Raw genomic sequence first — 24,694 nt, 5'->3', positions numbered from 1 at the left:
TCCCGTATCTGACCGCGGCTGTACCGCCGCGGTCAGAATGCCCATGGGAGCACCGCCAGCCTGTTGGCGGTGCTCCCGCGGTCGTTGGCCCTGGCGGTCCATGACCGCCAGGGTCAGAATGACCCCCTTAGTCTTGTATTACTATTGACTCTGAATGCTGTTTTTCTCATTTTGTCCATCTGTGTAATGCATGGCGAACCAAACTAATTATTCAAAGTGAGCTCCAGGAAATTAATCATCTTGTTTAATCAGGTCTCTCTCTTCAGTTTGAAGATAGTGTTCCAGTCTTAATTCCAATAGATGTATTCCTGTCAGATGCAAACATTTTAACACCTGTACAGCTGGAAGTTCTGCATGGTGTACGTAGGACTTTGGAAATCGCAACGTCTTGGGAATCTGCTTGCTCAGTGGCAATTCATAAAACTGGCACTATAAGAATGGTGATCTATTGACCAATGTCCTTCTTGGAAACTGCTCGTAGGATCTTCATCAAACTGTTTCACTAGTGGTCCTGGAGTGGTCAAACCATGGACAAATGCTATGAAAGCCCAAGTTGGCTTGAGGAGGTGTAATGGATAAGTTTAGTAAATATGCCTCTCCGAAGAATGTTCAGCTGTTTCCAACCTTTACCAACCTTAGCTCACCATGTGACTTAGTCAGCTGTAATGTATTCTGGCACTTGGTGAATGCTAAAGCGGTTTTGTCACCAGGCCTACAAGTCTTCACCTCGAACAAAAATCAGCAAGGAGGTAAACTCTCTTCTACCTTATTTAGTAATTTATTTAAAAACCTGGAATGACATGTAGATGAAATTCAATTACCTACCCATGAATGAAAGCGGTTTACTCCCCTATTCTTTCATGAAGACGATATAGTGGCTGTTACCAGTACAAAGTTGTCCATTAATAGAATATTAGAGAAGATAGCTGACTATTGTAAGCACAAAGCCTTATTTTTAAGCTACAGCAAAATCCATGACATTCAACTCAAGGTGTCCTCTCCAAAGTCCCTTTAAGATCAACAGAAAGTCTCTTGCTGTTCTGCAACTTTTATGACCAATCAGAAAATGGGGGTTCGCGGATTTCAACATTAATTGGGAAGCCAACCTATGCGAATCTTGGGGCAGCAAGCTTGGTAGGTAAATATTTTGTTTTATGGTCTTCATTTTGCTAGATACTCCAGATAATGGCCTGATTTGTCAATGCACCAGCTTTGACTAGAAGTGGATTTTAAACAACAGAAAGTTGTTTTTGTATAGTGCCTTATAACATGCATCTGCCTTTTCTAAGCACTGTAAATAAAGTGTTACTGTCAACAATTCAATTGTTTGTACTTAATTTAACAACAATTGAATGGATGTTGGTTTGTCTTGGTCCTGCCAAGATTCAAACTCATTGAGCCATCCTGCCATCTTTCATATCCAATACTGTGTAGAAGAAAGGGTGTCTAGTTGGCATTTAGGTAGAAACTTCCCACAGTTGTAAGAATATGCATCTAAAATTATTGTTGGACGATCCTTGGTTCTCTGTTGGGACTGATTCTCCAGCGCAGTAATGATAAGCTTGCTGTAGAGGTTCCACAAGAGAAAATCCCAAAATCAATTTGAAGGTGAATTAGTAAATCTTCATTCCAACTCAATTCCAAGTAGGTGAACGTTCAGGTAGAGTTACTACATTCTTAGACTTCTTAGCGTGGTATCAGACTTTTTCTTGTTATCCTTCACAGTATCCCCATTAGGAGGCTGAATGTGGTAGTTTTGCGTAACAGTGGGGAATTGGATTGGGAAGCATACAAACTGCCTCATATAGTTCTGCAGTCCATGCAGCGAGAGCGAAACACATGTCAGCTGAAAATCCATCGACTCTAAGGACAAGAATAAGATTGTACTGCCTCTAACTTTCTGGACTGTAATTACAATAAAGTGTACTAATGTATATTGCTTATTTTACTAAGGAAAATAGATGGGGTTGAGAAGAAAGGGCAAGATAAGACGGGATGACTGTATTTGCCAGAAGAATAGAAACGTATGTGCAAGTTACAATGTGCGCTTTCGAACAAAATGGTTCCATATTGTGACTCATTTAGAGATAGTGCCTGTTCTGTGAAGATTGTTTTGCAGTGAATCTAGGCTACTTATTTCAAGTATCTGTTTTCCAAAATATCAGTATACCGTCTTTTGAAAACCAAAGTAGCTCTTTTGACAAATTCTCATGTGTTAACTGGCAGTGATCTCCTCAGATCCAAATAAGACTCATTTTAGTTTATCCCTTAATATCCTCGTCAGAGATTCCATTTATTATTGCTGAGTGTCCTTTCGAAAGATCTGTCCTGCAGCTTCAATACTATGTTATTTGTGAGAAGTTTGCATTTGGACTTTTACATTCCCAACTGTTCCCATCATAATTTAAACCCAATTGCAGCATTTATGTTGTGCATCAGCAAGTTCTAGCAATAAGTTTATGTTGATTAAAAATATTTTAAGCACCTGGATCAGAGAGGACCTGGCTTGGCAGTTCAGGGTGGACAGTTCACATTGGGGCAGGACAATGAATGGTTTGCATGTGGCTGGGTTTAATCTGAGGTGGTATGGTGGCCAAAAGAGCAATGGGTTGGAGTGTTACTTGAGTGATTGCAGTGGTTAGATGTACTGCAAGCCTCCTCACATCACCTTTGGTGTGTTTGGGGTTACAAATACTTTAGTCAATACTTCACTTAAGTATGAGTTGTATACGCACATACACATTTCTCCTAACCAGGCCTCGCATGTTGGAACAGTCCAATCTGATGCTCCTTTTCACTGGCATTTTATTAATTTAGGAAGCTGAGATTATTGCTTTTAGGCGGCAGTGACTCTCAAAGCAAAGGAATCAGACTAACAGTACTTTTCAGTGCTTATTAAAACATTCATACATGGTTTAGAGGTAAATGTGAGAAGCAGTGTTTGATCTCTGATGCTGATGCAGTAAAAGCTGTCTGGTCATACCTTTGCATCACCAAACCAACCAGCCAGCAATAAAAAGTTACCCAAGACTGATACCCAACCATCTGACTTGATCACTTATTGTTCTTTTTATATGAATCTATCAGCCAGTCTTACACCACAAAAGCAACGCTACATAGATATAGGGATGAACAAGAAAACAATACACAAAAGATACCAGAACATGACAAATCAATCTTTAGTATGTGATGCAAAACACAAAATTGAGTGGAAGGTACCCCCAAACAGCTAACTGCACAAAGAGGTCAAACTACTGCCCAACCAACAGTGCGTTATACAAATGCGAATAACGTAATATAACACAACAAAACATAATAAATCTGTTATTTTGTAAATATGGAGCAGGAAAGGTGACTAGTATAAAGTGTGGTTTACAAACTTGGAGCATGATCCACCCAATGGCAGATAAAATACCTCTAACTTCCTTTTTATATAGTGATGATCACCAATTTTTTAGCCTTTTCTAGTGTTGTAGCAATAGGTGTTCCTCTCACCTAATTCTATGGGACTCAATTTATCGGGATTTGAATGAAAACGAGTGAGTTGACCATGGTGATACTTAAATGTGTGACCTAGAGATTACCTAGACGTAGGCATCTAAAGCTCACTGCTTTGAGGCAATCATATTTAATCTGGGTAGGTGCATGGTGATACTTTAAGGCAGTGCTTAATTTGTTTATTTTTTAAAGAGCCTGGGCCCTCATCAGGAAGCCACTGCAGCTTGCCAGCACTGCCAATGATAGTGCAAACACAACTGCTTACCATCCCACTACTACAGGCGTGATAGTTCAGACTATTTGAGGTGCCCAACACTATAAGAAAGTTTTGCCAGTAGATATTAGTCCTTTTTAATGTATATTGAATGTATACAATTGTTGATGTGATTATTTCTAAATTAAATAGTGCCATCATGTGGCAGAGTGTCAATAAGTGCCAGTGTTGACAATTAAGTACCAGTGCCAAGCACCAGAAACACTGGGTCAAATTAAGCACAGCTTTACAGATGCAGTAACACAAATGGTAAATTTGCATCAAATGTGGGACCGCCTGGGAGGCTAGCCCAAGACAATAGAGCGGAAGTACTCATGAGCATCACATTGAACATGCACTCGCCATATCAGACTGAGACTTTATCATGTACTAATAGGGCACCTATTGAAGAGGATGAGGCTCCATATTCGGCTGCTAACCACGCCCCCAGTCAGGCCACATGTATAAGAGACTGCTATGGTTTGTGTATTATACATGAAGAAGATACCGGAAAACGCCCAGTAATTGTTAACCAAATGTAAGTAAAGGAATGTAAGATTTGGAAATTTGTTGAAATGCTCAACCGTGGGTGGTGGCTTCATTTAGGGAAAAAAGGCTCATGAGCTCATCACTCTATATAATATTAGGACATAGTCATTTTGTGAATTAGAAGCATCTAGTTCAGCTGTAGAACAACAGAGATAAGAAAGCAGCCATCTGCTAAGGCTTGAATAATCACTTTCACAGGAAAGATGTTTTAGAATAAAGATAGTTACACTGGAAAGGATTCCCTCCGGAAGTAGTGTTTGCAGCCTCACTAAAAGTTCTCCTGTCTAGAAAGGGTGAGCACTTGGGATCTGGAACTGGTAGTAGCTCAGAGGCAGACAAGCCCTCGGCATGCAGATCTCTTGACCAGTGCTTCATTTGTAAATAAAAAGGTGCCGGTGCCCAAAGCCCTCCTCTGCTGTATTTAAATGTGCCACCACAGAATTCTGAGGTTGCATAAACCTGAAGCCATATCGGGCCTCTTCAATCCATTTAAAGCCACTCCCAGCCTCTTCAGCTCACTCTGGCAGCTTTCTGCTCTCTCCCTTTGTGACGCTTTTTCGTTTTTCTATTCCCCCATCTTTCCCATATGTGTCTTTTGCTCGCAGCAAATGCCCGAGGCTGAAGAATAAGCCCCGGCCCTCAAAAATAAGGGCCGGTGCTCAGCACCGGAAACAACAAGCACAAATTAAGCACTGCTCTTGACTCCCTTCCTAATCTAACAGCGAAAACGTTGCAGCGTCAAACTACGACCTTTTCGATTTTAAATTCTTAAAGAGTCCCACTTTGGCATGGAAAACCCGGAATTTTCAAAAGAAATAGATGGAGATTAGCTACACTAAAACTTTTAAGAAGTTGTGAGCAGGGCCGGTTCTAGGATTTTTGTGGCTCTGGACGGAAAAGAATTGTGCGAGAATTTGAACACACATTCGGGTCTGTTTGCATCTCAATAGTGTGTGTGTAAGGCGGTGTGTTGCAGATGCCACCTGCAGAATGCATCTCCTTGCACTTGGGGTGAGCCCCCTCCCCGGGGTTCGCCTGTCTACACCCTGGCAGCGAGGGCTGGGAAGGGGACCCCAACCCATCAGCCTAATTGCCTGGAGACAGCTTTCCAGCAGTGGCCTGGCTGTGTCGGCACTGGTGTGGGGCCCCAAGATGGTGGGCTGAGTGTGGGGCCCTGGGCAGATGCCCACACTGCCATGCCTAGCGCCGGCCCTGGCTGTGTGTGCTCAAAATACGAAAGCATACTAAGCGCTTTAAAACGTTTGCGCCTCGGATCTGCCCTTCGGTTTCCACTGAAATATGCACAATTTATTATAGAGCCACTTATATGCTTTGCAGGTGAAATAAACTGGTGTGGTACTGGGAACTGCATTGTACCTCTTCTACTAAGAAATTAATTCAGCGAAAGGAATACATTGTTCTCTTTTACTGAGAAATTAATTGGGAGAAATGAAATCTTTTTCATTATTGTGTAAACGTGTGCAGGATATTTCTTCATATCCTGCCCCCTCCTGCCACCTTGTACTCTGAGCAGCCGCCAGTGCCAACCTCCCCTGGTTCCTCTGTGCCACCTCCACCCAGACCTCCAAGGTCGGATCACTATAGGACAATATTGCGCCGCCAAGAGAGAACCTGGGGCCAGATGTACAAAAAAAGCAATTTGCGACTTGCAAATTGCGAGTCCCTGCGACTCGCAATTTGCAAGTCGCAAATTGCTATGCAGTACGGTGTCTGAGACACCGACTGCAACTCGTAATGGGGTCGCAATGACCCACCTCATGAATATTCATGAGGTGGGTCGCAAATTGCGGCCCCATTGCGAGTATAGGCACTCGCTAACATGGAGGCCTGCTGACGTCAGCAGGCCTCCATGTTAGCGACCTGCCTTTTAAATAAAGCATTTTTTTTTTTTTGAAGTGCAGCCCGTTTTCCGCACAGGAAAACGAGCTGCATTTCAAAAAAATCCGAAACCTTTAGTTTCGGATTTTTCAGGGCAGGGAGTGCTTGGACCACTCCCTGCCCTGAAAAATTAATATGGGGTCCAGTCACAAAGGGGAAGGGGTCCCATGGGGACCCCTTCCCGTTTGCGAGTGGGTTACCATCCACTTCAAGTGGATGGTAACTGCGACTCCATTTGCGACCGCGTACGCGGTCGCAAATGGAGTTGCATACCACTCCGACTCGCAAATAGGAAGGGAACACCCCTTCCTATTTGCGAGTCGCAAATGCATATTGCGAGTCGGTAATGACTCGCAATATGCATTTGTGCATTGCAAACCCACGTTTGCGAGTCGCAAACAGCGATTTTCGCCGTTTGCGACTCGCAAAAGGGTTGCTACATCTGGCCCCTGGTACTTTAAGAAAAGACCACTCGTTCCACAAGGCTCCTGCCTCGTTCCCCATATACTGACCCTCCTTTCCTCTCTCCTGGTCCCTCTGTTCCATCTCTCCAACCCCTCAAGCGCTTTGTTGTACTTTGCATATAACCGACATAACGTTTTGTATAATAATATTAGCTTATTTCATCTCGGTGCATCCAATTTACCAACCTTGGCGGTTCAAAGATTGAACTGATTTGGCTTTGATCATAAGTCCTAACCTGCGGATCACAACAGATGTCAGGGGCGAGCAATGAATTTACTGAGACATCTGGTCTGTTCGCTGCCAGTCTATAGGCACCTATCTGTCGACTCAAGAGTCACTGGCTTGCAGAAGTCCTACTGGGGCCATCACCTGGTATCTCCGATGTAGGGCTGATGCCCTTTCTTCAGGAGTACAACATTTCTAGGCCTCAGCGGTCAATACACAAATTCCAGTCCACTGACGCTGCAACAGAATCCTGTTCAGCTCTGTTTATTTTTCCCAGATCGGTATGCTAAGAAGCTCTCGAGGCACGTTGCGTCAGAATTTGGGACAGTGATGCACAGAGTTTTGTAATGATTATTAAAATGGAGTAAATCCATTTTGCAGCATTTTATAGGCTTTCGTCAGAGGTCGGAGCAAACAAATACTGTTCTGCACTACCGTTTTGCACCAACAACAAAAAGGTTTGCTATGTTATCATAGTAAGAAACTGAGTAAATATTGTTCTGCAGTTTCGAATGCAAGAGATAGGGCTATGTCTGAAGCAACACCTGTTTGTTTTATTTTTTCTTACACAATCAGACAACATAATTTTGAACCTGTTTGGTCCATTCCCTACTACAGAAACTTTCTCCGTAGGGCCGAACCGATTCCGAAATGGAGAGAGCTACCCAACGGCCATGCATGGTTGGTGCAAGATGTCGAGCCCTACTGCTGATCTCAGATGCCCCCAGGGTTGACTTTAGAAGACCTAGTGCTGATGTAGGGTGTCCTGTCCCAGGCAAGTTAATACCACGAAACTGCCTAGGGTGCCGCTACCAAGGAGGCAATAGAATGCCTCGAGAAGCATCAACAAAGGCATGTGAGTCTCACCACAATGTCACATCTCTTTAGTAACCAAAAATCCTTGTGCCTGGCCTGGTCCCATGCACGCCCACTGTAGCCTGTAAATCTTATTGTCACAAAAGCCCTTGTCTAGACTTAGCAATGTGTCCTTTGTGGTCTCTTTCCCTTAGGGATGCTGCAGCCTTCGGAGTCACCTGCCATTCCCTTCACTAGGCTATTCTAGTTTACTTGGGACAATCTCCCCTACCTTCCGCATGCCTGGAAAAAGAAAGGAGTACAGGGAGGTAAATTTGGACCCCAAGATGCTCTGTAGGTTGACCGCGTGAGAGCCGGTGTTGGGCTTTTTGCTGTTCCTGCGTTACCCTCTATTCCCTGTCCCTCCCACCCCCTGCGCTCTCTGTGTTCCTCTCCCCTAAGTCTTGTCCTTTGCTTCCCCTATCCCTGTCCAGCTTAGCTTTTTTTGTTGATTTTTTTTTAAACTCTTCCATCTTCTCCATTGTTCCCTTGCCCCTCCTTGTCCACGTGGCTCCTACTGCTCTCCGTGTCCACAGCAGTGGGTGGGTGACATATGCTTGCACCACCAATCCACTCCACCACTGCACCATCACTACTCCAGGTCACATACTCAAGACAAGCATTTCTAATGCCATGGGTCCTAGAACCTCGTGCTCAAGAGTCAAGAGGTGGCCTTGGTTATTAGAAGCAAGGCTTCTCCCCACACGTCCTGCCTGTAGCTCACAGGCTAATCCGGGGCAGCGAACAGGGTGGTTTTGGGACTGAAAGGTGGTTGGGGTTTGCAGAGAGGAATACTCATGCTAGGGCACAGCAGGGGAGGTTCTGGGACATATGGGACCTGGAGGAGCCATGCACGGCTTTGAAGACCGCAGTAATAAGCCTGAATATGCCTGGTGTTTGCCAGCCAGCCAGGTGGCAGAAAAGATTGATGGGTGGTTGTTTGGTCTGAGGAGCAGTATTTGGATAGCAAAATTGATAATTATGTTCAGGTACAAGGGGCTACTGTAGAGCGCCGCTTGCTGGCCGCTGTAGTAATCAAGCTTACTCATGCCAGAAAAATGAATGAGGAATGTAGGGGCATTGAAGGGGAGGGTTTGGAAGATAACTAAGATATTTCATAGACTGATCATCTGAACATCTGCAGTAGTGATAGATCAGTGGTGCCTCTTATTGGAGTGGGACTTTGAGCAGAAGAGAGGGCGAGCCTAAAGCTGATAATTTCACTGTAAGTCAGTGCTTAATTTGTGCCACTGTTTTCCGGTGTCATCACCGACACCCACTTGTTAACAAGGGCACTTTATGATAATTCACCACATGGTGACGCTGTCTGCCTATCTTTGTAGGAGCACAGCTGTTTAACAATTAAATGCACATTTAAAAAAAATTCTAGAGCGTCCAGGCCATTCTTACTACTTTGGGTAGCTTGGAATTGTCTGAACTGTCACATTTATAGGATTGTGATGTTTAGTGGGAAGTACCTATTCTGGTATGTAGCGGTGAAGGGAGCTCTTTTGACAGTACAACCTGCAGTGACCTCTTGATCAATAACGTGGGCGTGGCACTTGTTTATCTACAGATCAGGCACTGCTGCAAGGACAGATCAGATGCCTATTTATTAATTGGTTTAAGATTATCACAGAATCAAAGAATTAAGGATTTTGTGGGTATGTTATGGACACATCAGACACTCACCTTCATGACACCTCTTCGGAGGACCATTCTGCATGTTTGCTTGTATTTGATGGAAGGAATGATTACACTTCTATGTACTCTACTGGACAAGTGTGGTGTCTGTCTGTCGATGTAGCTACCAGTTAGTGCAGCAGGTGCAGTGGCACCGCGGCCCTAGCCCTGAGAGACCCATTGAACCCTGTTAATTGCTATATTTCACTGCCCCCAGCAGCAAAGGGTCAATTTTTCTTGCTTTGCCCAAGGGCCCGTGGCCTCCTTGCCATGCCACTGCGCCAAGGCAAAAACAGTGGCTGTGAACGCGAAGACCACTGCTCTAAAATTACAAATGTGAATAACAGAAACGATCACTTCTTGTGGTCTCTGAAGGGTGAAACCCAGGGGCGTGGAGGGAATAAAACACTGTTGGCGCGTGAGAAGGTCACATACTCAGCAGAGGAGAACATGCTCTGTTTATTTGTAGTCAGCTGGACCACAGCGGAGAGGGTGGCCGGTTCTGCGGCCCGGGTGGCTCGTGAGGGCCCTGTGGCGTGTACACCAGAAAGCCAGTTGTTTAGCAAACATGTTGCCCTGGCTTCTTAATATCACATTTCCCACACTTCCCCTTCCACCCTGCCCGTCTCAACCACATGCACGCCCCCCCCCCCCCCCCCCCCCCCAGGCTTCCCCTTCTGGGACGAGCTGCGGTTTTAAACAGTTGTAGAAGGCGCCTCACTGTGTGCTCGGTGCAGGCGCTGCGAGGAAGGACGGGGCCGCTGCTGGGCACAGGAAGGGACCCCTCGCCCCAGGATCGGTAGTAACCCCCCATCTGAGACCCCCATAACAGAGGCGTCAAACAGGAGACCGCGTTCCTACCTGGATAAAAAAGTAAGCGCCCTTCGTCGTATCTGTGCCCGACCCCCCCCAACCCCCCCCCCCCTTATTTCAATATCTCCCCTCATATCTTCATGAATGCGTTTTTCTAACAGCGGCACGTGACGGCTGAATAACTGCAAGCAGGGGGGCAAGCAAAGTGTATTAAACATCCTTGCATGCTGCTAAGATAGCTCAGTGAGATGAGTGCTCAATGTCAAGATGTGTGGAACTTTGAAGTTTGCAAGCCTGAATTCTACCGAGGAAGTATGAGTATTTCATCCTTCTGGGAACGATAACACGAGAGCCGATTCTGATTGGCTAATAATGGATGCATATGAAAGGTTCTATGTACAATGTTTTGGTGAACGTGTTCTATAATTTCAAAGGACTCATTATATCATTATGTCTGTTGAGCGAGAATATATTTTTTTAGTTCTGGTGTCCAAGTGTAACTTCTGACCTATTACGTTTTGCGATGCTATCACCATTTGTGCGGTGCACTACTACCATTTGCAGGGGATTATAATTCACTACTTTACCTAAGCAGGTCCAGAGCACGTCTTTAGTTTGAAATGAGTAGAGTCTGCACTTCTTAAGATTGATAGGAGGAGTACCTGAACTTCTTCAGCTTGAAAGGAGGAGTACCTGCACTTCTTTAGTTTGAAAGGAGGAGTACCTGCACTTTGAAAGGAGGAGTACCTGCAATTCTTTAGTTTGAAAGGAGGAGTACCTGCAATTCTTAAGATTGATAGGAGGAGTACCTGAACTTCTTCAGCTTGAAAGGAGGAGTACTTGCACTTCTTCAGCTTGAAAGGAGGAGTACCTGCACTTCTTTAGTTTGAAAGGAGGAGTACCTGCAATTCTTTAGTTTGGAAAGAGGAGTACCTGCAATTCTTTAGTTGGAAAGAGGAGTACCTGCACTTCTTCAGCTTGAAAGGAGGAGTACTTGCACATCTGTAGTTGGAAAGGAGACGCACCTGCACTTCTTCAGCTTGAAAGGAGGAGTAGCTGCGATTCTTTAGTTTGGAAGGAGGAGTACTTGCACTTCTTTAGTTTGAAAGGAGGAGTACCTGCAATTCTTTAGTTTGGAAGGAGGAGGACCTGCAATTCTTTAGTTTGGAAGGAGGAGTACCTGCGATTCTTTAGTTTGGAAGGAGGAGTACTTGCACTTCTTTAGTTTGAAAGGAGGAGTACCTGCACTTCTTTAGTTTGGAAGGAGGAGGACCTGCAATTCTTTAGTTTGGAAGGAGGAGTACCTGCGATTCTTTAGTTTGGAAGGAGGAGTACTTGCACTTCTTTAGTTTGAAAGGAGGAGTACCTGCAATTCTTTAGTTTGGAAGGAGGAGGACCTGCAATTCTTTAGTTTGGAAGGAGGAGTACCTGCAATTCTTTAGTTTGAAAGGAGGAGTACCTGCAATTCTTTAGTTTGGAAGGAGGAGTACCTGCAATTCTTCATTTTGGAAGGAGGAGTACTTTCACTTCTTTAGTTGGAAAGGAGGAGCACCTGCACTTCTTCAGCTTGAAAGGAGGAGTATCTGGAATTCTTTAGTTGGAAAAGAGGAGTACCTTTCAGAATCACGGGGTTCCCTTTGTTTCCTAATGAAATGCTCTTGTATAGTATGGTACTGTCTGTCAGTCACATCTAAACTGGTCGAGGTCAGTGATAAGTGAAGATTTTTATCATCTGATGTTGGGCCCTTGGATGAAGACCCATCGATATGCCAGACTCCACGCTAGCGTGAGACCGTGTAGAATATCACATCCCTTTGAGTAGAACAAGTCATTGCTCTGTGCACAGACCTCCCCTTCCCACTGCTTAATTTGTGAAAGAATAAGTCACAGGGTCCAAAGTTTTCTCAGAAGTCCACTGTTGGTTCTGCCAAACGTTGGGGTCACTGAATACCAAGGCTGCATAGTCCTGATTCCACCCTTGCCTCTTTCATCCTCAGACACTCCTTCCCCCTCACTCTTGCGGGTTATTTTTCATCCCTGTTTTCTCCCTTTGTCACTGTTTTTCCATCTTTCACTTCCTCTTTCTTTTCTCATTTTCAGCCTTTCTCTCTTTTGTTCTGGTTTAAAGCCTGATGGTAAATAATAAGCCCCGGTCTCCAGAAATGAGTGCTGGTGAGCCCCACCTACAACCACCGGCTGAAATTAAGCACTGCCCCTACCCCATATCTGAGGACTCAAGCACAGGCAGCCTGCGTGGGGCAGCACCTGCCATACATGTTGCTTCCACACAAGCATGGCACTCCACAGAGATGGTGAAGATGTGTCATATAAAGCACTTTAAACTCCAGGCTGGGCCCAGCGAGGTTGGCAACAGCATATTGTTGTTTCCTCAAGTCTTCTTTTACATGTCTATGTCATGTTGCTACAATTTAATCCCCTTGGGACTAGTGCCTTAGGTGGTGCAATGTCCGAGTCACCAACCCCAATTAGACCCTCACTTTCTGGGCAACAGGAATGCCATGTTGTTTTATAAGAGGAATGTTAATGTTTGCCCTAAGCAGTGGGACACACCCATGGACGTCTGAAAGGCCATCTTCATCCTCACCTACACTAGACTGTTTAACCCTTGATTGCTTCCAAGACAAAAAGGCAGAAAATTAAAAACTGGCTTCTAATTTGCTTTTCACAAGAATGTCAAGAGGCATCCAAAATCACATTGCATTATGGGGACTGCAGTTTTATTTTGGTAGGTGCTAAATTCTTACACCCCAGAAAGACACCTCACCTATATGCCTATGGGTGAATAGGCAGAGGACAGTGTTAAACCTCCATTTCCTGAGGCACTGTGTCTCAAGACAAAGCAACACCATTTAGTTGAGTACGGAAAGACTCAACAAGTAAGTTCCAAGGTAGAATTATAATATTTAAAGACGTTTATTACAAAGCTTCAAAAGGTACCATACATAAATTGTGAAGTGCAGATGCATGAAGTCATTGCCATGAATGCTCTTATAATATGGCAATGCAGAATAATAAGCAAAGTCAAAAATATGCCAAGTCCCAAATTATCGTAAGAATCAGTAAGAAATCGTACAGCATCCCAAGTAGCATTGGAAAGTCATCTGGCTCACTCTCAAATTTGAGTGTTTTTATAGGAAATCCTCTCATAGAAATACATTGAAAGTTCAGATTCATCAAAGTGTGAGCCAAAGAATACATGTTTGGAAAATCAGAGCACAGAAAATTAGGGGGTCATACTGTGGTGAGACTCTAAACACTAACCTACTGCATGAATATGGATTCAGGCAGAGGGCTGAAGTCATTAGGGGATGGCAGAATAAACTGAAGAAAATAAAATATATTCATCTCTATAGTGTTCTTCTCCTCCCCCCTTCCAATCAATGCCCCTTCTGATCTCTATTTCCCTGTGTTTTAGATATTCCCCTCTCTCACTAATGCTTTCTGTTTCTGTCTTTCTTCATTCTCGTTTTTCCTCTGTTTTTTCTTTCTCTGTCCAACCCTCCCTTCTCTCTCACTCTCATTTTTCACACTTTCCGTTTGCACACCCCACCTCTCTGTGTCCTCCGACACCTTGCTCTCTCTGTGCCTCCCTCCCACTTCCCACTGTCACCAAAAAACACACTCACATCTAAACATACACATGTACTCTTCTTCCTGACAATGATATGCCAGCCTCTCTCATATTTCCCTTTCTCACAGCTTCCTCCTATATATATTCTAATTCTGCCTTCTTATGTAACTCTTTGCTCTATGATCCACCTCTCTTCCCCCGCACTTTTCTTACCATCAGGCTCTCTCACACAGTCACGCCCCCTCTCTTGCATGCTTACAACCTGCTTCTAGAAAGTCTTTTTCAAGCAAACCCCTTTATTTCACTTCTCCACGTCCTTTTGCTCCTTCCCCTCCCACACAACTTACCATCCCCAAAACACAGTCTTCTCTCATTCAAATCGCGCTCTTTCTGGCCTGTTTCTCACCGACACACTCATTCTTTTGTCCTCTCACTTACACAGACCCACACACAAAGGGTCTGTGTGTTTATGCTCTCCATCATCTGTGCAAAGGTTGAAAACAAAGTTGTTGTCCACAATTTTGCAATGTTGTCTTAGAAGCTCTGCTGGTGAAAGATAAACAGAAAAGCCTCTGCAGGACTGTAGACTCAAACCAATTCAGTGATGATTTCAAATTAAACATGGATCTTTTGGTAGTAAAAAAAGCAACAAGGAGGTTTGGGGCCATTTACAAAGTGTCGGGCTGTTTGTTGATTCTTGGGGTTTCCACGTACCTGTAATCTATTAAGTTAAGGTTATTTGGAGCAGCATAGAAACCTCCTAAGCAACCACATTCAAGTCAGGCACATGTGCCAAATGCTTGGAAAAGCATTTTGAGTGCCCATGCACTAGGTGCCTTGTGATCTCAGCTTTGGTGCTGCACCTGTTCAAACTGGTGAGGATCGCCACTGACCCCCACTCTGGCAGGCGGCAGTAGAACTCTTCAGGTCCATATGACGCCCAGCCCTTGCTTCTTTTTGTGGCTTGCCACATAGGAGATTGCATCCAGGTCTCTGGGTACTTCTGAAACACTCTTTATCACCGGAGTAACATAAAAATGATGTGTGAAAGTAGCAAATGACATTACCACACAAGAAAAGGATTTCCAACAAAATGGTTCTCAGCTGCTGGCATTTTATGCAGCTTCCTGTTTGAGGTACTAATTAAAAATTCACACTTGTGAAGGATATCAGAGTAACACAATGTGGAAGGTCTTCTGTGTCACACAGCTATATTTGTTTATTAATCACCACCAATTGAATTCAGAATCTTGAAAGCAAGCATTCTTTTGGCTTTGCCAATGCTACTTTGTATTGGCAAAGAGAAATAAAAAGGTCACTTGCCAATCTGAAACAGCATCAGGAAAAAAAAAAAACAGTGGAATTAGGCATTAGCCCTATGCGCATGTGGGTTATGAAGCTACCACGGCCCAGCATCGCCACGACTGTGTGCATATGCAGTGTGATGCTGTGGCGGCCCCAGCGTCACCATGCATGTGCACGCATACATCAAAAGACTATCTTGGACAAATACATTTAAAAAAAATAAAACATTTGTCAAAGCGCATTTTTTTTTTTACTTTGAGAAAGGAGTGACCCGGCAGAAAATTGCAGTTGCTGCACCTTCCAAAAAATGATTATTATATTGTTTTTTTTGTTTTTTTTTAAATTAAAAAAAAAAAAAGAATTAGGCAGGGAGGGTTAGACTGAGAAAGAGACAAAACCAGATGTCGAAACCAACGGACGAGCTCAGAGTGGCAGGTGCAAGCAACACAGAGAGTGCGGGGGCGCGCGGTTCAGTGGGGAAGTAGCACACAACCGAGAGAGCAAGAAAACAAATATGCACTCGCGCAAAGCGCTGAAGGAAGAAGATGTTCCCTGAATGGAAGCAGTGGAAGTATAAAAGTCATCCTGTTAAAAGAATGGTAAAGTAGCGATGCTCCAGGCTTCCCTTACAAAGAAGAAGAAAATCCATTGAATCAGAAACAAGCAAATGAGATTGATGAAAGCCAATCAAGGGTAAGCAGCGGGCGGACCAAAAGCCTACTGTAAGTATTAGTTTTGCCCAGAATAGTTCTTCAATTAGGCGACACATGAAATATGTCAGACACATTAGTTTATTTACATATTTAAGGGAGTTTAATTCTGCTACTTGTTTTGAGAGATCTGATGACAATTACTTCCTGTGTCTCTAGAATTGAGAAAGCAGTGATGGAAAGAGGCTTCCACATTCGAAGGAAAACAATCCTTGCATGTCGATGTACCTTGAACCTTTAATATAGATTTTTCCACTTATCGGCCAGCACTCTCTCTGGTTTAGGGGGGAGTTAGTTTTACATCTAGAAAGAGGATTACTATCCTACAAACGTGCCTGTAGCACACAATATTTCAAATGACAAATTGAAGAAAGTAAATTGCAGCAATGCAGACTTCCATACATGGCGCCTGCAAAGTTTTTAAACTGGTGTGATCCAGCAATGACGTGTGCACTCACGAAGTTGGCGATGCAGTGTCATTAGAAGAAGATCATGATCTAATGTCATCCATTAGGAGAAGATGGTGAGCTAATGTCACTCATAAGGTGAAGATGGGGACACCTAGTGTCACTCATTAGGAGAAGATGGTGATCTAATGTAATTTACTAGGTGGAGTTGATCTAATGCCACTTGCTAGCTGAAGATAGTGTCCTAAAGTCACTATTAAGAGCAGCAGCTGTAATACAAGTAGAACACACATCTGTCTTCTTTATCCTTCTGTAAGGACACTTCATCAAAGGAGAGGACGGAAGGTGAACACGGTGGCATCAATTCACTAAAGTCCCAGGAATAACAGAAGGGGCATCAAATGTCCTCTTATTATCTCCAGTGATAGCTCAGGAAGTGGCATCACTTGACATTTGAATTTAGGGATGTGCAAAATTGAAGCCTCATGGCTCACAAATCGGAATCTACACAGAGTACCAATTAGAATTTCTTTTAGCAAATGGTTACTAAGGAAAAGGTGGGACTTCTTGAACTGGCATTCACCCCCATAACCACTGCACTGAAAATCATGGCCACCAGCTAAAGCTGCTCAACTCTTATGACAAACCTAAAAGTTGTTCCGGGTCACTGCTGGGTGTCTACCCACTCCACCAACCCCACCTGCACCCTGACACCCTTTAGCCCCTTGACATGGCATATCTGAGGGCACCCCCACCCTGTACTATCACCCCTCCAACTGTTTTGGCTGCCATCCCTGACACCTAGCAGCAGTGTGCTGTGGGAGTGTAGAGTCTCAATTCATTAACTACTTCATTTTATTCATGTCGTGCTGAAGGACCTCGAAGCAAGAAATGGATGAGAAGATTGGCCAAATGTAGCCTGCTCCCTATCCACCATCTCCCTAAGTGGGACATCAATCAAATTAAGTAGAAGATGATGGACTCACGCTGCTCCCTCAGTTGGGACACCTGTGGGAGGGCAGTGGAATATTTTTAACCACACATTGTGTAGATCGTGGATAATATGAAAAGTGAACTTATTGCCCATAGGTCAGAGTTTCTGATGTCCCTTAACTGCACGTGCAGCTAAGCGTTTGCATGTCCCTAGATTTGATTTGAGTGACAGACAATTGTTGTATATTTTGAATGATCTACATACCCTTGCTTATAAAACAGTATTCACAATGGTTAAAATACAGGAGTGGCAAAGGCGTGTACAGAGGTAGTGCACAACAACTTAGAGGTAGCAGCTAATTGCACTAACTTCCCATTAATGACTCCCCTCATGGGAGAATAGAAAACCTGCCTGAACCCACATGTACCTCTTTTCAAATCTCACCTATTGTAAGGAGTGCAAGCCTTTTCGAATCTGTCACTGAGCCATGAGACTTTTCCACCAAGAGACAAAGAACTATGCTCTTACATGTGCCGCATCTTAGCCTCAGATAGATTATGATAAATTCTATTTCTTTTCCATCCGCAGAGCCAGATGCACATTTCATTTTAATTAGAACTCTGGAATGATGGGAGCTCCATTGAAGATAATGGAGTGGCAGAGGAACAATTGTGGCTGGTGTAGTCTGCCAGAACAACATTCCAGTACTTACCTTGCAACTTCACCCTGCTTAATTAGAACATTCTATCCACATTTCGATGGAATGGAAATTCCTAATAACTTTAAAGCCTTTATTCCTTGGACTATCCGGTCGTTAAAGCCACCATCGACCATAAACTCCTACTTTCTTGTCTAGCTACCTAGTCCATTGAAATGACTCTATTAAGCTGGATAGAAACTGTCTCCTGCTAACAGAATGCAATCTGTACACTTTGGATCTCATCATTTACATCTGAGTTGAACCTGATAATAAGGGGTGTACAGTAGGATTCTGCCCTATCTCCCTTCTATTTTAATCTTTACTCCTGTCATTTGGTAGATTTATTACAGTCCTATAATCTTATTTACTATGTGGAGGCTGTTGTTACTTAGATCATCCTGAAGATTCAAGGAAATGAGCTGGGCTTGGTTAATCCAACAGTCTCCCTTCCTGCTGATTTAGTGCCAGTTCAGAACTGGTGTCCTGCAGTGTTTTCAAGCTATATCCAGCTAAGACCTAACATAGGCCTTTCTGACTTGCAGGGCCGGCTATAATGCTATATTGGCCACTGGATCCAGAAAATCTGTATGACATTACTAGGTTTGACACGAAGGCGGTCATTATGAACATGGCGGTCCGGACCGCCATGCCAGCGGTGACAGTATTTACCGCCATCGGCATGGCGGTCCGGACTTCCATATAATGTTCATGGCAAGACTGCCACAGGCGGAACTCCGCCACCGCCAGGCCATCGCCGCGAGACAGCCTGGTGATGGCGGAGTTCCTTATCCGACAGACAAGCGCTGCTGCCTGCCGGAAAATAAACCTGTTTTCCCCCAGCCTTTCCCTGGCGGTTTAGCGTGCCAGAGAAATGCTGGCAGAATAGGTGCCCCTGCATTGCCCATGCACCTGGCATGTGGAGCTGGCGGCAATGTACAGGCCCTGCATTTTGCTGGCCCAGCGGAATGTTGTTTATTTGGCCGGCGGGTCTTCAGCGTGTGGCGGTCATTTTTTCGACCGGCAGCACCGAACTCGGAGGGACTTCCTGCTGAGTTAGTAATGAGGGTCCAAGTGTCTAAATTCTGCATACACATGCAAATGTTTCTGCTTGTACTGATGTTATTGCCACAACTCTCCCTCTCCCACTTTACATGAACACCTATCAGTGCTTTTAACCAGTGACAGAAGTAAAGAAGTTCCCTGTACTCTGGGGCTAGGCCAGAGTTTCATAAACACCACAACAAAGTACATAAAATTAAAATACAACCTTTCACGAAAATGTTTAGCCTGTCTTAGCTGTCATGTTTATTGAGCCTCTTCTTGCATGGTGTCATCAAAGGTGTCCTGAAGGAGCACATAATACAGCAAAGAATGAAATAGGCTTCAAGCCAGGCGTCTGCCTGGAAACATCAAAGGAATCATGGAGGACCCCCAGGGGACTTGTAGAATGTCAACTCCACTGAGACAGACACAGGGCAGCCTAGAAAGACAATTGAATGGTGAGGTGGGCATAACATAACCAGACCCGTGTATAATTGTAATTATGCCAGAGTAATCAGAGTAATTTCAGTAATGTTGTGTAATTCTTTTGATGCATAATTTCCAATATTTATGAGATTATGCATATGTTTTCACATAATTAAGAGTAATTTGGCACAAAAATCCTATTACAGGAGCACAGAAACATCAAAATTAGTGAATATGAAAGGCTGCTGCTGTTCATGTTCTGTTGCATTTGGTGCTATTTTCTTAGTGGAAAATGACTCATTTTGGACAAGAGGGTGAGCTAAGAAATTAGCGACAAATGCTGTATTACGCTCCTCGCATTACCCTGCATAAGATAATATAATTTTGCCCTAATTTCACGTAATTACAAATTATGTGAGTTACGCCCATGCATACTTGTCCCTTGAGGACGTTCATCCCCAGAACACAAAGTTGATAATTGTTTATACAATAGAGCTTTGTGCAACATGTGTACAGGCTGGCAGCATTTGATCTCTCATCTATCATAAATTTATCTTGGATTAAGATATCACCTTAATTTGGGCACAAGACACCCATTCAGTTACACCTATTTTATACCCTGTAGTATGGTTTTTGGAATATTTTTAACCCTTTTAGTTTACTGCTTCTCAAGGGCTGGTGGGACAATTCTTTCAAACTATTGTTGAATAGTGCCTGATTATTTGTCTTATCCAATGTTAAAGTAAAGTTATGTTAGGTATAACAGATACAATATATTTGATGGTACATAGGTACATGTTTATCTAGCTGCCACAGTCTTTGGTGACATTTTGGTCATCCATGGTTGATGCTGATGTATCACTAAACCTAAGAATTGGGAAGTCTGTTTAATTAATTGTTCAGGAAGTGACAGCATTCAAGAGTACATCCTGAACAGAATGGAATAGACGTCTTTAAATTGGACTCTGTGTGTGTTGAAAATAACAATCCCTTCTATAAAGGGTGACTGAGGTACACGTTGAAGACAAGCTTTGGGAAAGCTGTGGTACCACCTGTCAAATTCTGTGGGGAAACAGAGAAATTCACGTTTAGTGCTCTTAACCTGGTTCATTGGTCTGCAAGTCTGACATTTCAGGCTTGATCACAGAAGATAATAGGTTTCCACAAATCCAAAGTTTAGCAGTCAGACAAGACTGGGTTGAAGTAATGGTTGAGGGGTGCCACAAGTACGCTCCACAGCATCCCAGGTATCAGAGAATGACATCCACACTTTGTGGACATATTCTGGAGAAGCAGAAGGAATGCCATTGTCTTTATAGGGTAAAATAATGTGTAACAAGATAAACTACGTCCTGCCAGTAAAATTCATGTGGGGTTACTCTGAAGGGCAAACGCACTGGTGGTCACGGTTGAATAATTGCTAACAATTTTCAATATATGACAAATGTTCACTAAAAATTATAGCATTTATTTCCCAAAATGAGATAATCTCTGAGAAGGTCTTAAAATGAACAAAACCCATAACCAATTTCCATGTGTGGCAGTCGGCTGCTAGGAAAGGGTGGGGGGTGGCAGCGCGTGGAGCAGGCGGTGCGGGGGGCAGTTAAAAAATAAATAAATATACTTACCTGCCCCTCTGCAATCTGCCACTCCTGCCAGCCGCCTCGTGTGCTTCCCTCCCCAACCAATCACAACACTTCTCTCATGCTGTTACACAGCAAGAAAAAGTGTCACGATTGGCCTGAGCGGGCAGAAATGCAGCTCAGGGAGGGAGTGGGGAACTGCGGATGTTCTCCGCCCGACTGTAGAATACAGCCGGGGGGAGAGTTTCTATATTCGCATGTCAGTTTGGCTGGCCTCAGACGGCCAACCAAACTGACATGCACACCTAGAAGCGCTCATACCACTCCTCCACATGACGTGGAGGAGGCTGGCCCCACCCCACCCTACAAAGGTGGGATGAAGGGATAATAAAATATGTTTATTATCCCTTTATTTTTCTGATTTTCGTCAGTGGGACGACACTCCTTCGCCATAGCAGAGGGGCTGCTCCTGATGCGTGGCCATTAGGCCAAGTGTATATTGTATTTTGGGTTCTCATTTATTTTTTGACCAATACTATTTTTAAAAAACATCATCCTAAAAGAGACTTCATTTCTAGCACACCAAAAATCGCATAACGTGGTCAACCAACGTATCACCTTCTTGATTCCTGCAGAGAGAGGCATCAACCAGCTTGGTACCATGGTGACTCTAGGGGTCAACAGCATGCCATGTACTAAAAGTATGAAAGCGTGACCCTCCCTCATTTGTGCAGTTCCAAACTTCCATTTTCCATATTCATATAGAATTAATACAAAACGAAAGGACTGTGCACTCTTTGCACTTTTGCTAACAGGGAGTTGGCCATTTTGAGACTGATTCACAAAGGCAAGTAAGAGTGTATAAAACAGAACTCCTGTATTTCTCATTCCCAAAGTTATAAATGTTTTTCTGAATCAGCCCCTTACTCCTCAGGGCCCATGCTGTCTTGATGCTGTGCATGTGCACTGGTGGCTGCCACAGATGCATTGCAAATGCATTTCCTAAAAGGTTGTATGGTCTCCAGAGAAGTGTGCCAGAAACTGTAGGAGAGTTCTAAGACTATAGTTTGCAGTTGGATTTGCTTCTATTAATCAAAAGGATCATGAAGAATGACTATATCTTTTAATCCATATATTTTGTTTTAACTATCTCACTGTTGCAAGTTGTAAGCTTGTTCCTAAAATTGCTTCATTTCAGCTTCTTGGTACCTTGGCAAAATTGTAAAAACTGTCCTTATGACATTATTGTATCATAACAAGTCTTACAATAATAAAATAACATCCCAATTGAACTGTAATGGAGCCTATCGGGGGCCCTTGTGTAATAACCATCCAGAACCTCAGCCCTCACTACTTACACCCATTCCTGCAGCACCCTAAAAAATTAGACTTGGTCCTGAGCCTTGGGTAAACGGATAACTGGCTTGATGTGCAACACGCCCAAGTCATCTACGAACGGCGAAGATTGTAGTTCGTGCGGATGTATTCTTAATTGTTTACCTAATGCATTTATACTGTCCTGACCAGGCAGGGATGCTCTATACATGTACCATTAGCATGTTCCCATGCACATGACTCAGTTGCCAACTGACATATATGAACCCGTATGGACAGGACTGCTGCCATGACAACACTTAAAAATGATCGCTAAAACCAATTAAAAGAATGAAGTGTAATAACATATGGTCAGATGTAAGAAGATACTGATTGCAAAAAGTGGTAATAAATTGTGACTCTACTGTTTATGACCAGTATTTTATGTTGAAAACTTACCTATGGGCACATAGGTTGGCTTGCAAAATACTGAACAAAAGGGGTTGGCAGAATGATATGCTTAATGAATATTATTTAGACATGTTGCAAATTAAGACTCCCTCCAATTGTCAACAAACAAATGATTGGTGTTCTGAAAGGGTCAGCATACCATTATCCCTGTAGTTGGATTACAAAATGGAAAACTTTTATTTTGTAAGCAGCCCTGTTTCTTTAAAGGAAATGGACCTGTTTAAAAAATCTATATTGAAAAACTTCTGCCAAAGTACGCAGGGTACACATGGTGGCAAATAGCATTTAAAAATGTCCTATAACAAAAAGATTTTTGCAAAAGATCTAAAAGAAAGCAAATAAGTTGTGGAGTAACTGGGGATAAATTATGCTGCATCAACTTCTAATAAAGCATTTAATACGTGAGTGGGGGTTTCAGCAGTGCTTAATTTGTGTCAGTGTTTGCCAGTCCTCGACACCAGCACTTATTTCATAACTCCGACACATATTTATTACATCAACCACATGCTGGCAATTTCAGTCTATTTTTACAAAATCACATAAGCAAAACAAATAATAATAATAATAATAATAATAATAATAATAATAATAATAATAATAATACTAGGGTACTAAGCCATGCCTTCTACTTTGGATCACCTGGAACAGTCCAAATTGTCACATTTTTAGGTCTGTAATGATAAGTAGGTGGTATTTGGTAGTGCTTTCAGGAACCGTAGTTAGCGCAAGCTGCAGTGGCCTCCTAAGAAATATTTTGGGTGCTTTCGCTTATTATTTTAACTTAAGCATGAATGTGTGTTTTTTTTTTTCTTCAATGCAACAAACTGATTTTTCATTGTAATTGCTGCTTTAATAAGAAATGGAACATCTAGTGGCTGAATTGCACTACACAGAACCAGAAAACTGAGGATTAATCCTGCCTTGTCCGCTTGATCGGATTGTGTGATTCTAGGCAATTGTCTAGCTCACTGTCCTCCTTTTACTTTTATGTTTGAGAGCACCCTAAACCACATCAGTTCAGGATGTGCAGGGTGCGGAGACACCTCATGTATAGATTGTAATAGACCTTCATGTAGCTCCATCCATACACATAATAACTGACTTGCCTCTCAGTTCACTAATGAGATTGCTGTCAGGATGATGAGGAGAAGGGCATGAATGTTTCATAGCTATCAAAGCTAATAAAGGCCACTCCCAGCAGTGATACAACCTAATTTACTAAAGTGAAGCACTTCTTTATTTTTATTTTACTTTTTCAGCTTTACATATCAAGAACTTGGCCCAAGGGCATTGGAGCACTATACATGAGAACCAGACATTTTAGATGGCAGACAAATGTTTCAGTTTTCTTTTGGCACGGGGAAATAAAGTCATTTGCCCACAATCATAGGATGTTGAGCCGCGGCGGGGATTCAAAACTAGTTCCCCTGTTCCAAAGCTGACAACTCTACCCGTAAGGCCACATCACCTCCCTCATCATCCTTCATGTTAAAGAAATGCACATTTATGAGTTTTACTGCCCTGCAACATACCTCTTCATCTGCTGCTCATTGGCCCTGCACACACACTTTGGGTAGTGTTCCACTGAGAGCCCTTTAGCTCTGCCACTGGCTCCTGGTTATCTACTAGGGCAGTCTGCAGCAGCAGCTCCTTGGCGGAGGAGCGTCACCCCCCCCCCCCCCCCCTACCATCAGCAGCAGCAGCTGCAAAACTTTAAATACAAAGTGATAATAAACAATGCTTATTATCATTTTATTTTTTAAGAGGCGGGGCCATGGGGGATGAGAGGGACCGAGGGGGAGTGGTGTGCACTCCCTTTGTGCGCATGTGTGTTTGGCCTGCGGTCTCAGGACGGCCAAACACACACGCCACTGGATGAATATTTCTTCCTTTTATTTCTTCCTTACCCCATTTCACATCAAAGGTTAGTGCTTTGCATTTAATTCCTTGAGGCTTTACACATATGAGTAC

General features: G+C 43.4%; 1 protein-coding gene across 5 annotated transcripts in view; it reads left to right on the top strand.

Annotated features, from left to right (window-relative positions):
* NHSL2 (NHS like 2) overlaps positions 1-24,694 on the top strand; it is a 773,603-nt gene that overhangs the window by 633,060 nt on the left and 115,849 nt on the right. The window contains exon 1 of one of the 5 annotated variants that reach the window (XM_069211849.1): positions 10,139-10,300. The exons of the other annotated variants lie outside the window; for them this stretch is intronic. The gene's annotated coding sequence lies outside the window, so the exon portion shown is untranslated. Of the gene's footprint in view, positions 1-10,138; positions 10,301-24,694 lie in introns of those variants that run through there. 5 annotated transcript variants of the gene reach the window in all.

Source organism: Pleurodeles waltl, chromosome 10 (genome assembly GCF_031143425.1).
Source record: "Pleurodeles waltl isolate 20211129_DDA chromosome 10, aPleWal1.hap1.20221129, whole genome shotgun sequence".
NCBI classification, from domain to species: domain Eukaryota; kingdom Metazoa; phylum Chordata; class Amphibia; order Caudata; family Salamandridae; genus Pleurodeles; species Pleurodeles waltl.
Note: the sequence above shows the minus strand (reverse complement) of the source record. Positions and strands in the feature narration are given on the sequence as shown.